This window comes from Ambystoma mexicanum, chromosome 7p (genome assembly GCF_040938575.1).
Source record: "Ambystoma mexicanum isolate Mex_15411 chromosome 7p, UKY_AmexF1_1, whole genome shotgun sequence".
Lineage (NCBI taxonomy): Eukaryota > Metazoa > Chordata > Amphibia > Caudata > Ambystomatidae > Ambystoma > Ambystoma mexicanum.
This window is the reverse complement of record NC_090939.1, coordinates 736,791,946-736,809,078: the sequence shown is the minus strand read 5'-3', so window position 1 is coordinate 736,809,078 and position 17,133 is coordinate 736,791,946. Positions and strand designations below refer to the sequence as shown.

Here is a 17,133-nt window from a genome sequence, read left to right as displayed (position 1 = left end):
CTCAGCCTTCCATTTGCTGAAAGAAGAACCCCAGACACATACAATGCAGCCAACAAACTTCAGGAGCACAACTGCTCAAACCATCACCTAACGAGGTTCTGCAAAATCAGACTGGTCTGTGCTTTACAATTTGGACCACGGATTGGACAAAACAGAAACAGTCAAACAAATATTGTCCCATTCTTGAAAAGGACAAAGAATGGGCAATGCTTCAAGGCCTCCCAAAGCGAGGCAGGGTAACTGCTGGTACCATTTGGCAGTCCCAGGAGAGGGGCAACTCCTTCCCCAACGCCTGTCACTCTCCTCCACTTACCACAGAGTCACACAGTCTCTTCCACTACAAAACAAGGGAAGGGTAAGGTGTGAACAAACACCTCACCCTTCCACAAAACAACAGGCTGCTAAGCACCCAGAGGAAACCACCAGTCAAGAAGGGAGTACACAATGACCTGCCCCCCCCCCCGGGTGCCCAAACAGTCAGCTACAGCCGGCCTGGGGGCTGGGCCTCAGCCCCCACAGACACACATCAAAGACCCAGGGCTACCCCTGGGTCTTATTAAAAGAGCTGACCAGCTCACAGAAAAACACAAACTGTTTGTGGACCCTGCTAAACTGGGACCCAAACAGTCAGGAGGTTCATTGTTCACTCAGCGTCTTCCACTCTTTCCTTTCTTTTCCGCAAAACCCTCCCACCCTAGAAAACAGGGAGAAAAAACAAGGAAGAGACAAACAGGACACTGTACAGTGAAAACAGCAAGTTGCGGGACAAGAAGGCGGCACGGGCCGGGGGGAGGGCTCACCTATGTACCCGGTGCCCAAAAGTACGATATTATTGTGATGTGAGATTATTGTTCTCCATAACCATATCTGTACCAATAAAATCCTACGGCCTTTTATTGCCAACACTTGAAAGCGGCGTGGTCCAACTTTTCTCTAGGGAGGGTAGGGGTCGGCTATTTGTACTTGCATGCATATGGGTCCAGCAGTTACTATCCACATTTGTCCAGCCAACCCACTTTTCGCTTGGAAAAGGAACATACTTTTGAGAGATGCCTTGATTTGTGCAGACTTGCTGGATGTATCTGATATTCAAAAGGGATTCCCACCTCTTAAAAAGTGCACCTGGGTCTGGGCCCTTCGTGCTGATGTTCCAAGAACGTATTTAAAGGAGGAACAGAGATTCATCTAGAGATGGGTAAGTCCATTTACTTAGAGACATTATGCAACATGGGCACGTTTCTCATAATCAGCGTACATACCACGGTCACAGTGAATGCATCCTAGCACGCCCGGCATGCAAGGCTCCCCTCTGAACACAAACACGTCCATGCCTTGACACAAAACGACTAGCACAGAACCGCACGTAGGGCCCGGGGGTACTTCCAGTTTGCATGCATCAACACAAGCGAAGCAGTCTTGCATTTTCTCTCTCGCTCCCACCAACCTAACCCACCTCCTTTCAGATCCACCAGAATGCCCAGAGACCTTAGAAATCCCCCATACATGGCAGCAGTGTGTGGTATTATTCCCAATAACATAATATTTGCATGATCAACTGCCCGTGCAAACCATTTTACATGAGGGCAACTACATGCAAAGTCAAAGAATGAATCATGGACTATAAAACAGAACATCAACACCACCCACTCCCCACCCTCTCCTCACATTTCCATCAAAACAGACATAGATCACCCAATTTGAAGTGTTGGAAGTCATACATAAACACCCAGGGGGAGGAGATAAACCTAAGGGGTTCCACACCAGTGGTAGTCAAGCTTTTTCATACCGTGCCCCCTTGGGTTAAAATATTGTTTCTGGGCCCCTCTCCCCCACCATCTAGTGTTTGTCCAGCACATGGGTGCCCATAGGATGTCCCGGAGACCCAGGCTCTTTAAGGGTTGAGGTGACAGCTTTTAATATAAAATAGTGCCCAAAACCGATTCTGTTGCCACATTAGTATCCTGGGATGTGCAAATGTTGCACACTGACATTGTGGATGCCATCAAGTCACTCAAAAATTCACGTGCTGCGGGTCCAGATATGATTAGCAATGTGAGGCTAAAGAAGAATCCACAAATCTGGGCCCCCTTCATGGAGTGTCTTTTCCAAAAGATTGCTAAATCCAATAGTTTGCCAGAGTCCCGGCTAACTGCTATTGTGATCCCGATCCACAAGAAGGGCCGTTGGGACAGACCTGAAAACTATCGACCCATTGCACTCTTGGACTCTATTGGAAAACTTTTTGGATCCAATCTTAGATTGAAACTTGTAAAGTGGGCGAAAAATTCAGGAATCCTCGATATTCGTCAAACAGGGTTTTCTAAGGGCACAGGAGTAGATGTAAACCTTTCAATTTTAACAGCCCTGAAACTCAATGCCCTAAAACGTAAAACCAAACTTCATCTAGCATTCATTGATATGAAGCAAGCCTTTGATGGAATCAATCGCGACTTGTTATGGGCGAAATTAATTAAATGGAAATGACCTGTGGCCATCCTCAATCCAATAATGGCGCTTCACACGAATACTTCTTTTCGAGTTCGCATCAACAAGAATGGCGTTCTATCTGACAGCATTCCAACTACAATGGGAGTTAAGCAAGGCTGCCCGCTTGCGGCAGACCTATTTAAATTATTTTTAGCAGATCTCCCGACTCACCTTGAGCAAGCCCACTGCTTTCCTCCACGTCTAAATAAGACTGCTGTTCGTTACATCGCTTATGCTGACGATCTCGTCCTGATTGATAGAACACAGATCGGCCTCCAACGCCTTCTAAGTTGTCTGAACAACTACTTAGTTAGTAATGAACTTGTCATCAATACAGACAAAACTAAAATCCTGTCTATTGGACCTACAACAGGCAGAAGAGATTGTGCATTCAAATGGGCTGTAGGTGGTCAGCCGTTAAACTTCGAACAATTCGATCCGCTATTTGGGTATTGAATTCAACAACTCAATATGTGAAGCACAATGGCTAAGGTTTAAAACGGAAAGCAGTAGGTTTAGCGCTTCAAGCGGCCAAGATCAACAAAAACTTTGGAAACTTTTCCCTAACTCCGGTTTTAACGTTCTACCTCCAAAAGGTAGTTCCTATCTTAACATTTGGTGCAGAAGCGGGATGGAATATCAGAGAGCAAAATTGGAATGTATTAGAGGGTCTCTTTTGGAGACGTGTCCTCAACCTTCCGATTTGTATTCCAATCATACTGATACGTCATGAACTATCGCTGAATTCACGCTTTACGCATGTGATCTGGAAGTCCATCTCGCTGTGGCGTAAAATGAGAGAAGCGGGCGGTGCGCCAGCTTATAGAATATTCACTGCCACTGACGACTCCATAATCACCTGCCTGTTGGATCAATGGAGTATAAGAGTTCAAGAGTGGATTGCTGCAGCTGATATTAACAATGTTGATCTATTTTCCCGTCCTCAAGTGGCCAAATGAAAATTTGAAGCGTGGGCTTGGATCGTCAATGTTGAAAAACATACAAACCTCACTGCCTCCCAATGGCTAGGCAATGCTAAAAAAAACTAAATTGCCAGCCTCATTACCTGACTCAATGTTATACTCGTTATTACCGTGAACAATTCCTTCGCTTCCGCTTAAATACGCTGAATACGAAGGAAATTCTATTTCAAAGGAATCAGCCCAATGTAAACAATAACCTTTGTCGCTTCTGTGCAGTCTCGGTTGAAACTTTGAAACACTTAATTCTAAACTGTCCAGCTACTGGTGACCTTCGTTCTATTCATTTAGGCAAATACGCCCCTATGGATGGACACATGTCTACTTGGTGGCTTTTGATTTCTTCCGGACAAAACACCAAATATGTTTGTGCGATCGTAAACTACTTGAACGCTATCCTGAGGTTTCCCCCTAACTATAAGGGGTTTCCATCCTGATGCCTCAGAAGGTTGCGTGTAAGACTGAAACTCTCTGTGTCTACAGTCAAGGCATGTTATGTTGTTGATGTTTTGAAACAAAGGTTTTTTTCTTTTATGATAAACTGTAGTTTTTCAATAATAAAAAATATATATATATGAAATATCAGCAGTAGAAAATCTGCTTATATTTCATATTAAAAACAGTCATCTTAATCCCCTTTTAAAGAGTCCAAGCCCCACTTGGACATCCTTCGGGGCCTCCTAGGGTGCCAACCCCCTTCCCCAGTTTGAACATCACGTGGTTACGCGAATGAGAAATATTCACCCCAGATGGTATTAATAAGCAATTACTAATTCATTTGCTTGGTTGATCCAAGTACTTTGGACATTTATAGTTTAATTTTGATATGTGTGATTACATCTGATTTTTTCAGTATTCAGTGGATGCACCTAGCCCATTCAATAGTGGTAAATTTGACTGAGTAATTTCGATTATGATCTCTGAATATACATATGCATGTATATATTTAAAGGGTGTAAGGGTATGGAGTGTGGGGTGTGGAGTAGAAGGGAGGAGGGCAGTTTGTAGGGAGGGGATTTTGGGAAGATCCTAAAAAACAAAACAAAGTTTAAATACATCACGGTCTAACTTCCCACTTTTAAAATTAACTTATTGTAGAGGCGCTGCTGAGCTGCAGCGAAGATAGCAGCTTGAGCAGGTAGCTCCAGCCACAGCAGAAGCCTTTTAGGAAATTAATCCTTGTCAATACCGGTTTGCAAGTCCAAATTGAACGGTGCTGCAGCAGGGGGGAGGGGATGTGCTGGTTCCGGGGGCAGTTGCCCAAGCAATCCAAGATCCAGCTGACCCGATTGAGGAATTGCAGTGGCTCGCAAGGGGAAGGTGCAGCCGTGCCTGCAATGTCGCTGTGACCCGGGAGCTGCAGTCCCTTTAATGAGATCAGGCAAAGGGGTAGATGCCTCAACGAGGGCACTAGTATCAGCTGGGGTCTCAAAGGAGACCACCATGCTGTATTCGTAGCTTAGCAGAAAGAAGAGGAAAAAGCACCACAGGCCACAACTGCAGCATAGTCTGTTTCCATCTGCTGTATGGTGAGGGATTGCATATCCTGATCTCTGGCACGCCTGCACGTGCACGCCACGAAAGTCCTGCATACAAAAAGAATCCTCATACTCCCAGAAATTCAGGGTAGGTCAATCACAAATCAGACAAAGGTCCAGCCTCCACTTGGCAAATTTGAATCCCAATGCCGAGACAACCCAGCCATTCCTCCTTTGCAGGTCCACAAGAGGAGTACCATTAAACTGAAAATATGAACACCTGCTATTACAGTGCTTGGAAGCAGGAGGAATCTGGCATGAAGTGCTACATAAGAACGTAATTATTATGATCCATTGTAACATCTGTAATCATGCCAATTTATTGACAAATTAACACTTGACCACCGAGGGTTGGGGGGTAGCAACGTGAAGTAAACAATTCTAGTGCGAGCAAATTCATCAATTAGTAGGAACGATGCTGTTGCTACTTTGCACCATGGCCACCAACAAAAGTTATTCACTGTGTTTTAAAATAAAAAAATGAAATTTTAAATACACTGAATACAATTTTGGTGAAAAAATAAAAATGCATTTAGAAAAAGGTCAAGAAGCGGACGAGTAGCTAAAGAAGCTACGGCAGATTTGAAGAGTGTTCGCAACACTGTTGCTTTAGAATGAAATCCCAGGACAGCCAGTAAGGTACACTCTCAGAAGCACAGAATCGCGACATGCCTATAGACAATATGTCTTGTATTGGACCTGCGTGGAGATTCTACTCAAGAGGTGGCAAACCGGTTTACATGAAAGCAAATACGCTGTGAGCACCCTTGGGGGAAAAAGAGACACGATGAACCCACAGGCTGGGAAATATAAAACACATAACCATGAAACAGCCAATGGCAACGGCTATCCCCTATTAACGCACACATACACCACAGCTTTAAGTAGAGCCCTGGCTGTCTCCAACATTTCTCACGAGCTGGGGCTCTCTTGGCTCCCACCGCTGATAGCCATCCCAAGCAATTTCACCTCACTAGGCTCGCCGGTTAGAATTCAAAGCGAGAAAGTGGATCCCTTACAAGTAGCGTGAGAAATATATTCAGGGGCCATCAGCAGAGCCAGCATCATGGCCTTTCAACTCTTTCAGATAAAATGGACCTCGATATTTCGGTGTACCCCCAAACCTCTGCCGCCGTGATGGTAGTCTTATGACAAAGCAAAATACTTTTCTGGACATTAAATGCACATTTTACAGTGCTCACATTACAAGGTACCTTTGCTGGCAGCCTCCCGCAGGCTTTGCAGCAACGTTCTTATCACCTCATTGCATTTTTACTCCGGTTTCAACTACATGTACACCTTGCTGACGAAGCGCAATAAATCACTTTTCAGCTGACATTTAGGGCAGAATTCACAAAAGTGTTTTATAATGGCAGAACCCCATTGGAAAACGCTCTGTGAATCGGGTCCTTAGTGTTTCAGATCCCTGCTAGCCGCCTGTCAAATGGTAATCAGCAACTATTTACCTCATGTATGTCTCCATATAATCCAAGCACCAAACGGGTCTCTTCAGAAACATGCGGCAGAAAAATTGGGCCTATTTAGGCAGACTGTGCAGGTGTCTTTCTGCAAGGGAATTCCAGAGAAGGCTAAAACAAACATGTAATACGAGTGCAGATTGCAAAAGCACATCAAGTTGTGGGCTGAGAAATAAATGCAGCAATTGTTCACTAAAACTGTCACCCATGAAAAGGGGGTGCACTGTGACAATTCAGATCCACTTTTCAGCAGAAAAAACGAACAGCAAGTAATTAAAAGTGTATTTTGTTAATGACAAAGAAATAGTCCTGCACTCAGCGCAAAAGCAAAGTGAACTCTGATCAGTAAAAACACACCATGGGCCTCATTACATCGATGGTAGGGGGTTAACGGGGCTGGTAGAGCTTCTGGCCCCGTTAACCCCCTACCGCCTCATTACAAGGTCTCCTCGCGGGACCCACTAAGGACACCTGGTTAAACCAGGTGTCCTTAGTGGGTGCCGCGAGGAGACCAGGATGCAAAAAACAGGGTTTGCATCCTCCCCATTCCCATTTGAGCCCTACTGGGGCTCGAATGGGGATGTACCGGGTCCGGGTTCCCTGAATGGGGAAATACCGGGCCCTCCAAGGTCAGAATGGCCTGGTATTTCCCCATTCAGAGAACCCGGACCCGGTACCCTGAATGGGGGTAGCCATGCTGCAAATTGCTACCTCCAATGTCGTAATGAGGCCCCATGTGTCAAAGAACAAAGACTGATGTTAGAAAATGGAGTATGCAAGATTGTTTAAGCCAAGGACAATGGGCCAAATTCAGAAGTGGCCTTCCCCACTGCCTGCCTGGTATGTGCATCCTAACTGTTTACAACTGCAATAAAATGTGGCCGAAGGGTGTCCAAAATAAAGTTTCCCTAGACCTATCATCTCAGAAGGCAGTTCTGAGCTGGCAAATGACATGAACATTGGGAGGGGAATCTCTGTGTTGCCAAGGAGCCAGGTCTTTTGCAATCTGTAGCAACCAACTTCAAATAACCAACAAAGAGACTTATAAAAACTCTGATCACAGGCTGACTGAGAGAAACAAATGGATTGGAGGATGCAAAGCTCTCATTTGCACAACATGAAGATTTACTATTAATTTAAAAGGACTATTAGAACTTAAGCCTTTTTCCACAGCAGCCATAAAATATACTACCTTGATTTGTGTGTCATTTGTTAGACAATTTTCCAGGCATTTTTTATTAAAAATAAATTTCCTCCACTTGCGACTTAGAGAAGAATTGCAATGACTTGCTAAAAGGTGTTCCTGGCTTCTATGACCTTGTCCCAATTTTGAGAGAGTTGACGAACGGGTGGAGGGTAAAGTTAGGAATATGGGTACCATTATGCCTTTTGTAAAAACAGCAGAAAATTGCCAACCGCTTTGCGACATCGTGCAGACCCAGCTGTCATTTTATTTAAATCCCCATGATTAGCTGAATTAGAAAATATATATTATGGCAGTTACTAGGAAATTGTGAATTTTCATCACATAACTCATTTTTGCCAAAAAGTAGACTTGAAAACAAAGGGGATTTCAAAGGGAAGTTGCCATATGTCTGTTCCAGACTCCTAAATCAATCCTTACACAGAGGCTGGATTTGGGTGGAGAGAGAACGGTAACTGTCCAATCCTATCTGTGAGAACTCTTGCAAGGTACTCCGCAAGATCGGAAACCTGATGGTGTTTACACAGCTATATAAAGTGGATGCACTATGAGGAAGGGAAAGAGCTGCTAAAATTATCATTGTACAGCAAGGTAACACCAAAAGTAGATGTTGCTGAAATTGCATCTGGAGTTGTCTGTTGCTGGGAAGGCCTAAAGACTGGGTCCTATGGTGAAGAGCTGGGGACCATCCTTGAGAGTGGAGTGACCAGACCCCTGCCCAGTTCTCCAAAAGGGTCCCGATATGCTGATGGCTTTCCTAAACATTAAACAGAGGCTTTCAATGTAAGTAGAATTGTGCCAATTTAAACCGAAGGTGGGGGAATCTGTTTGCCTTAAAACCTTTCCCTTTTTAGTGCGCGTGGGAAACTGTAGATCCTTAGCCTATTTAACTAAAAATATTAATTTAATGAATTCCCCTTGGTGGAACACCATAGGGTGACTTGTTAAAATTTGAAATGAACAAGGCTCATTCCCAGTGTGCGCTGAAGACTATAGACTAATTTAATTGGACAATCTTTCTGTTCAGCTTCCCCAAAACAGGCCTTTATAGAGGGGAGAGGGGGGGTTCGGAAATCTCAAATTCTTCAATCATCCCAATATTTCTCTTCAACTTCCCCAATGCAGAGCAAAGTGGGGGGGGGGGGTTTCAGAAAAAACGCACTGCTAAATCACTCTGTGCTTATTTTGAGCAAAGGTGTGCTTGAAATAGTAATTTCCAAATGCATTTGTCCAAATCTGTAACCCAAACTTTTAGCCTTTTAAGCGTGCAGGAAAATCGAAATTGCACAACACTGCATCTGTAAATTGTGTTCACTAACCAGTGCTAATTATTTCTTGAAGTGAAATCTGTAGAAGGAAAAGTATTGCAATTTGTCTTTTTCCCAACTCATTGGTGTGATTTTTGCAACAAGAAGTAAATTGTGAGCCACAAAGAAGGTCGAGTGTGTAGTTTAGCGTGATTTCTATTATCTAGAATTCAAATGAATACAAATATATTTCCTGTACACCGGCCTGGATCTTGGCTCATTTGTAGCTCAGGGGGGGGGTCCAAGTGGCGTGCGATGAGGCTGAGCTAGGGTTGAATAAAAGAACTGACATTAACCATTTATTGAATGACACTTAGCTTACGGGGTGGGAAGGAACTCCCTGTGTTCAGGTGGGAACGCAATAAATCATTACACACATTTGTCAAATATAAAAATGTGTGCAGTTTCTAATTTTAACAGAACAGAACAAAAACTTTCCAAAATGTTCCCAGAATTTTTTTATGTTTTATTAAACGTTTCCAGTTTGCAAACTAACATTTACAACACACAAAAAGAAAACTGGTTCGATAATGCTCTTTGATTTCTTGCAAAGGAGTGAGTAGTGCACATTGTTGATTTATGTCCTTCTCCTGTTTCTCAAAGGAGATGCATTTACATAATTAGGATTGGGAAGAAAGGAATTGGGGAGAAAGGATAGCTCAGGGGCAACACGTTTGTCTTTGAAGCAAGGCAACACGGAGCATCACAGGTTTGAATCCGGATCACGCGCTTAGAAACCACTCGCTGGTATTCAGCGCGTTATAAATGAACAATAAAATAAAAAATAAAGATGATTTACTCACTGGACCAATTGTTTCTATGCTTTGAGGGTTATTTACAGGCTGAAACCAGAGACTGATGTATTTACAATATGCAGACAAGATCACCCAAGACCATACTGAATGACCCAAAGAAAATGTTTGCAGGCTCTCATGATGTATTGTTTTGGGCATGCGGCCCTTGCACAAGCCATTTTACCTTCTCTGCACCCACGCACATGCCTGCTCAACATGGGTGACTAGCAGGGATTTGGCCACCCCTACCTGCCTTCATATTGCCTAAAATGCACACACGCATTCTATGACCCACTGATGAATTTCCCATACTTGGACTTCGGTCCCAAGGGCATTCAACCTACAGCGTGTTGAGACCATACTAATGGTGAAAGGCGCTATACAAATGCTCATTACATTTGTCAGGCCCATCACGCTTTAGGCTACACACCTTTGGTACACACCCCACCCCTCCTCCATCCGGCCCATTATCTCATCCCGCTTATAGCACTCACATACACACACACACCACGAACGAAGCGGTATGCACATTAATAAACGTAATTATTAAATCATATCTGGGCAGAAGCGGGGTGAGATGGGGAATGAACACTCCCCTCCTCCTTTCCCCATCTGTAAACCTGTGCCCAGTCTCAATGCATCCAACTGCTGTAGTTGCCATGAAGCAGAACACGGCAAGAGCATGATGGATGCGCCCGCTATACAGGCGGCGGGGCTAAGGCAAACCACACGGTCATTAGCGCTGTGTGGGATGCACAGGGCGTGCGCCAATTAATCCACCGCCCTCTGCAGACACACGCAGCCTCCTTTTTTATGGCGTTTGGTGGCATAGGCTGTGGCTGTGTTGTTCATACGGTTGGCGTCCGTGGGACTCTCGGCGTTTCTCGCGCGTGCTGTGTGTTTTGCATTGTGCGTGCATATGGCACGGCAAATACAGGCGCACGTCTGTGCCCTTTCCGTCTGGCAGTGCTGCCCAGGGCTGAGAATCCAGACATAGGCTTTGCAGCGAATCCCGGTGCTTGCTGCCAATTCCACGAGAGGACATGAAGGCGTAGTGCCAGGTCTCATTAGGGGGTACCGTCTCTTCCTAAAATGCTCTTCTGCCTTCGCCCCTCGCTCAGCGAATCCACTCTTTGCCTCCCACCAGCCCTGCTGCTTATCTCCTCAATTACCAGGCCCCCACACAGAAATGAGCTGCGTTTGGTCTACCAAATAGCCCTGGCAGCGATTGCTCGGTTTTCCGTGAGGGCGTGCCGAGCTGTCACTGGTCCCCTCCCTCTCCTCTCTACTAACCAAAATAGACCACGGGCTTATTCCCTCGTCATCTTTCACCGCCCCCAGACTAACAGTGTGCACGAAGTTATGCTCTGTATATTTCTAGCCAGGCCCCCGAGCGCCCGGCAGTCTCTCCGTCTAGTATGCCTTTCTTTCTTACTCCCTCCCCCCATCCAACAAGAGCAGCTGTTTTATCATTACGCATACCTAATGTGCTTTGAAGTCAACACCATGCGCTATATATTTTAATTCCAATAGCCCACACAATGGCATGTTTTGATATGGCGCCCGCCCACAGGGTTTGCGGGGTACGTGTATGCTGCCTGCGTCACGTCGCTTGGTGCTATGACGAAAGCAACATGAATCTTCGAGTTTGGGAGCACAGCTGCAACAAAGAAAAACATTAGGGAGCAGGAAACGCACCTCGTTTGTGCCTAAAGAGCTGCGCACAAAAGAGCCAGGTGGCTTCAGGGATAACCGAGAACACCAGAGGGTGCTGGAGTTCAGTGTCCAGTCCTAACTTCTGGTGTGTTGTGGCACAGGGTTTAGTCATGGATACCCCATGACTATGGGTTTCCTCCATGCGGGTCACCCTACACACACCCCACCCCAATCCCTCTCTCAGACGCACGCACTCTGACGCCGGCATCTCGCTCGCCACCGCCACTGCCAGCCACTGAAACCTCCGAAGGGGTCCAAACAGAACCCGAGTCACGTAGGGCCTACACACCTGAAACCAAGCCGGGCATTCAGAAGCCGGTCGAGGCTGGGCATTCAGAAACCAAGCCAAAGCGGAAGTACCAATAACGAACAGTCTGCGCTGGACATACACAGTGCAGGCTGGGCACACAGGTCCTAAACTGGGCCATACAGAACACAGTCCAGGCTGGCATACACACATAACCCAGTCCAGACTGGGCATACAGACACTAGGCCACAGTGGGAATAACTGGGCCATACATAAACCGAACCAAGGAGGGCAAAGAGAATCCAAGCCAGGCTGGGCACGCACAAAGGAGTCCAGAGTGGCCATACCCCAGAAGCTAAACGAGGCTGGCCATGCAGACCCCAGTCCAGGCTTGGCATACACACAGAGCCCGAGTCAGAGAGGGAGTGCACAGCGCGGGCCAGGTTGGGCATAAAGAACACAAGACAAAGTGGCCATTCAGAGCCCAGGTAGAAGGTCCGGCAGGTTGAGCCCACAGGAGGCTGGGAACACAGAGTGCGGTCCAGGCTGGGCATAGGGAGCACATGCAAGAATGGGCACATAAGGATGGGCGTATAGAACCCGGGCTGCTACTTACATGGTCCCAGTAACACCACATTATAGGAGGGAGTAGAACGGGTGGGGTGCATAACGCCCAGGCTCTCCCACAAACCTTTTATGTGGGGGTCCTTATATAACTATTCAACCTGCATTGTAAACTGCAACAACACGCACGTAAGTCCCAAGAAAGCTAAAGCATGGGAAATGCTGGTTTCGTGCCCAGCTTCCTGGACTTTGAACTGTGGCGGGCAGTTGCTGGCATTGCAGGGACTTCATTTTCATCTAAATAGCTGTATACCAAAATCAAGAGGCCAAGCAGTGCTACAAAAGATGTTTGTTTCTTTTGTGTGTATTTCTTTGGAACATGTAGAGATGAAGAGAGGAGTTGGTTGTGTCAACTGAGCTAATGTGTGTTATTGACCTGCATTGTGTGTTCCCTACAGAGGCTTGCTGTCTGTTTTGGAGGTGCGTGGCCCCAACCCCCTGCCCCCACTTACAGGCTAACACATTTCATTTGTTTTTAAAACGTTGCCACCACCCCCTCGTTTCATGCTTTTGCTTTTTATGGCTGTAGTTGAGTGCCAGCCAGTGTCCTCAGACTCATGACATGTTCCCTCTCTGTGTGCCCAAAAAAACCTCCCAAAAAAAAAAAAAAATCTTCCTGGGGGACCACTGCCAATGCAAGACAAAGCAGCAGCTGTTTTGGCAACACGTCAAACGGCAAAACATCAACTGTGATGTGTCTGCATTCCGCTGAATATGCAGAGAGCGCTCTGTGCTGGGGGAACAATGGGCCCGGCCTCCCAACATTCTGTGACAGCCGGGGGCTCTGCAAGGAGCAATGCTCTGCATTTTTTAAAGGACGCATAGAAAACTGTAGGTATACACAAGCTAATGTCTCATAGCATCACATTACTATATTTCCGAATAGGTCTGTTACCCCTTAAATGCCCACATGATTAAACAAAGCCGGTCCAACATCAATAAAGCGGGCAGGCTATATCCGCCCCGTGCCCTGCTGACAGCCTGGTATAGGGTGAGGGGGCAGTTCACATCATTCCAGCTTTATACAAATGACAGGGCGACAGGTAAAGGCACCGACCGTACTGTAGACAATCTCAGACCTCCGAAATGAGTACATGCAATACACACACCTGACTGCGGGCGCCTTGTAATAGGAAGCCAGTCGCCCCCGGGCTACCCCGCAACCCTGCACGCTTCCGGCTGTCAGCGGGAGCCTGCGCACAGGAGAAAGAAATCCGGCATTTGTTTATGTGTCCAACGTCCAAAATGTAAGGCAGAACTGCACGTAAGAGCAGCGAGGGGTAGCCTTGGAAATTAAGGGCGGCCAATGCCCTCTCCCTCAGTAATGTCAGGAACGGGGGGCGCCTGTTACAACGGCCCCCGGCCCTCCCCGGGCTCCGGCAGCACGCAAGGCTCCGGGCAGAGCGTCGAGGCGGGCCCTGCAGGTGACCTCTCTCCCGCCCTGGCGCCTCCCCCTCCTCTCCCTCCTCTCACCTCAGCGTGCCCGGGTTCCGGTGGGGGACGCCGGGTCCTGGCGCTGCTCCATGGGCGGCTGTCAGCTGCTCGGAGGAGGCGCGCTGCCTGCGCAGGGCCCGGGCCGCCTCATCCTCGTCTCTGTGCGTGACCGGGGAAGGAGGATGGGTGGCTGCTCCGTGCAGCCGGAGGGCGGCGCCTGCTGACCGCCGCCTCAGTGCTACACCTGTGCCCGCGGGCCGCACGCACGCACGCTTCTGGAACTGGAGGGGCTGTGCCGGAGACCTCCCCTGCAGCTGCCCGCCGCCTCCCCCCCACTCCCACCTTCTCTCTTTCTCTATTGCTCGTCTCCCACTGCCGTTCCCCCACTCTTGTCTCTGTCCATTTCTTTCTCCGTGCCTCTCGTTCTCAAAACACTCTCAGTTTTGCCTTTCCGTATTATTAATTTCCTTGCAAGCCTGTTTCCGAGTCAGCGCCTCTCTTTTTTTTACCGCACCCATGGTATCGTTCTCTTGTCTCAGTCGCTCCCACTTGTCTTTCTCTTCACTCTTCATAATTCGTTTACCACATTTTCTCTATTTTCCATGTTCGCATACCCATTTCTTCACACACTTGCTTCTCCCCGGCTCGTTGTCTCGCTTCTTCCTGGCCAGTTCCCCCTCAATTTCTATCCACCCTCTTCCCCTTACCCAGTTCTTAATTTGTAAATAAGTATCAGGGCCCAGTGCTGGAAATGGAAAAAATTACTCTGGGAGCCCTCGCCTCCTTGGGCAGCGGGTGGGGATGTGGCCCCGTATCTATTCATGGAACCCAATCCTGGTCATTTGCATGAAGGCAAAGAGCATTTTGTGAACATACGAATGCACACAATATTAAATTTGAAACACTTCTCTGATCATGATTCACCAAGGAACACGTTTGAGGCATTAATAGAAATTGGACTGCTCTTTTCATTGGTCACAAATATGAAAACAAAATAATAACCTGTTAATTGCCAGACTGCACCCAAGCACTTTAATGCTTCCCTACTCTCTCCACGGTATGCAGTGTTAATAACGAAAAATAAATAACGACAAACGTTTTCATTGACACACATGAATAACTACAAAAAAGTCGCATTTTTTAGGAAAAGTATATATGGGGGTTGGGGATAGTAGGCAAAGCTATAAAAAAAGCTGTAGAATCTGGGAGCTTCGGGGGATCCCCAAATTAAAAAAGAGAACACAAATTCAATGTGTGTTATTATTTTTGTTGTTATAAACACATGGAACCCTCTCCACTGACCTGGACTACGGTTCCCAAGGGCGTTCAACCTACAGCGCTTTGAGATCATAGCAATGAGTTATAAGGCGCTATACACATGCACCGTAACATATATACCAATTTGGACGGGAGGCAGTGCTTTGGCTGTTTCTGCCTTCAGTTTCGAGGTTAAGAGCTTGGCTCAGTAGCGGGTCTAGGGTTTCATTCACTAGTCCTTCCCGTAGGGACCTCTGCTCCCAACATACCGGCCCATTTTAAAAACTGTCTGGGCCCAAATATTTTCTAGCACCAGCTCACTGCCCACTGTTGCCCTCACCCCCTGCTGCTCGCCCAGTGTGTGTCATCGTCTTTGGAGTTGCAGCTCTACCTTCAACTGGCTCAATTGAGATAATTTGTTCACTACCCATGGCAGGTGAGCGATTTTACAAATAACAATCACAATAACATGGTAGAGTAGCTGTTCCCTGAAAGAAGAAAACCAATGTGGCACTCGGTTATCAATTTCTTCTGATTCTGTAGGTGCCAAGTGGAACATTTTGACTGTCTACCCAGATAAACTAGAGCAAAAGCCAGAATTCCCATTGTAAAGTGATGGATACATGCAGACAAAATCATTACTGAACTTGTGTGTCAAACACCTCAGCAAAACCTTCTGTAGGTGGACACTCGGCACAGGCACTATGCCTAGCCCTGGTTCTTTCGCAGGCTTTACCCCCTCTAGTGGTGCTGTTGGCTGGAGACAGTCCTCTTGTTGTCCTCTCTGTGCCAGATGCCCATCTGCCCCACAAAAGGCGCTGGCTACTGTGCAGAGCAATCACGGTCACGTGCCAGTGTGTGTTTGAGACTCAGTGAATTGGCGGCCTGGCATTGCCTGAGTATTCGTGACCCGCATGCTGGCTGCATACACGAAGTTAAATGGTAAATGCATAGCTTACGAAGGCCCTCCCTGCATTTGCTCAAAGAGGGACAGCAAATCCAGCTTCATACTGAAACTGGCACATACACATCTTCCTGTCCGTTTGCCTTCTGAATTAGTCATCTGCTCCTGGTACCGGCTACCTTGCTGCCTGCCACCTGTACCCCACACCCTAGACACCGACTCTGCTGCAGCAGCGCTACGAGCAAAACCTCACATCATACTTGAACTGAGTCTGAGACAAACACTGCCGCGGCTTACAAATAAGTCACATGGCTCTCAGCCTGGCAAATACCCCCACAATTAAGATCTGGCCCCACATCCCAAACTCACTGTTTCAGCCTTACCAGTCTCGCAACAACAGAATGGGCCTCATTACGAGGTTGGAGGTAGCCATGGCGCTATTAGTACCATGGCTGCCTCCAAAATCATACCGACTCCGGTCTGGTGGATGGAGCAATTACCGGTCCATTCCGAGGTCAGCGGGACCGGTAATTCACCAGAGCCATTCCCCATTCCCATTTGAGCGCCCATAGGGCACAATGCAAAGGGGGAAGGCGGCAATAACGGTACCTCAAATTGCGGTACCGTTATTGACCCCGGTGTCCCTTTGCGGGTCCTGTCCTTAACGCCTGGTAAAACCAGGCGTTAAGGAAGGACCCGCAAAGGGAACTCGTAGGGTGGTAAGGGATTACCGGCACCGGTGCCCTTGCCGGTCCCGGTAATCGCTTACCGCCCACCTCGTAATGAGGCCCAATGGCCTGTTTCTCCTCTCATCAGTCAGGGACGTCATTTCACCAAAATGCCAGGGGTAGCGGAACACACAACCCTAGACCTCTGATGACATCATAGGAAGTGATGTCATTTGATTCCACCCTGAAGTGACATCACGGGAAGTCATGGAACTCGACCTTTCACCCCTTGACAAAACAGGAAGTGGCATCACATAGCATTGTTCCTAATTAAACTACAAAAAATATGGTTATGATATCACTATAATGTGATATACATTTCGCACAAGAATGGATCACCATACAAATCATTATTCTCAGTGTGTATAGGCCCATATTACCAAATTACTGTGAATGCAAGCAGACGTCCAAGGCCAAATGATAATGATGTGTTAT

General features: G+C 47.0%; 1 protein-coding gene across 2 annotated transcripts in view; it reads right to left on the bottom strand.

Moving 5' to 3' along the window:
* The window catches only part of RAI2 (retinoic acid induced 2), a 247,535-nt gene extending 233,087 nt beyond the window's left edge, over nt 1–14,448 (bottom strand). The window contains exon 1 of one of the 2 annotated variants that reach the window (XM_069636830.1): nt 13,849–14,448. The gene's annotated coding sequence lies outside the window, so the exon portion shown is untranslated. Of the gene's footprint in view, nt 1–13,484; nt 13,825–13,848 lie in introns of those variants that run through there. The other variant, XM_069636831.1, reaches the window with a different exon arrangement.
* Nucleotides 14,449–17,133: the final 2,685 nt, after the last annotated feature.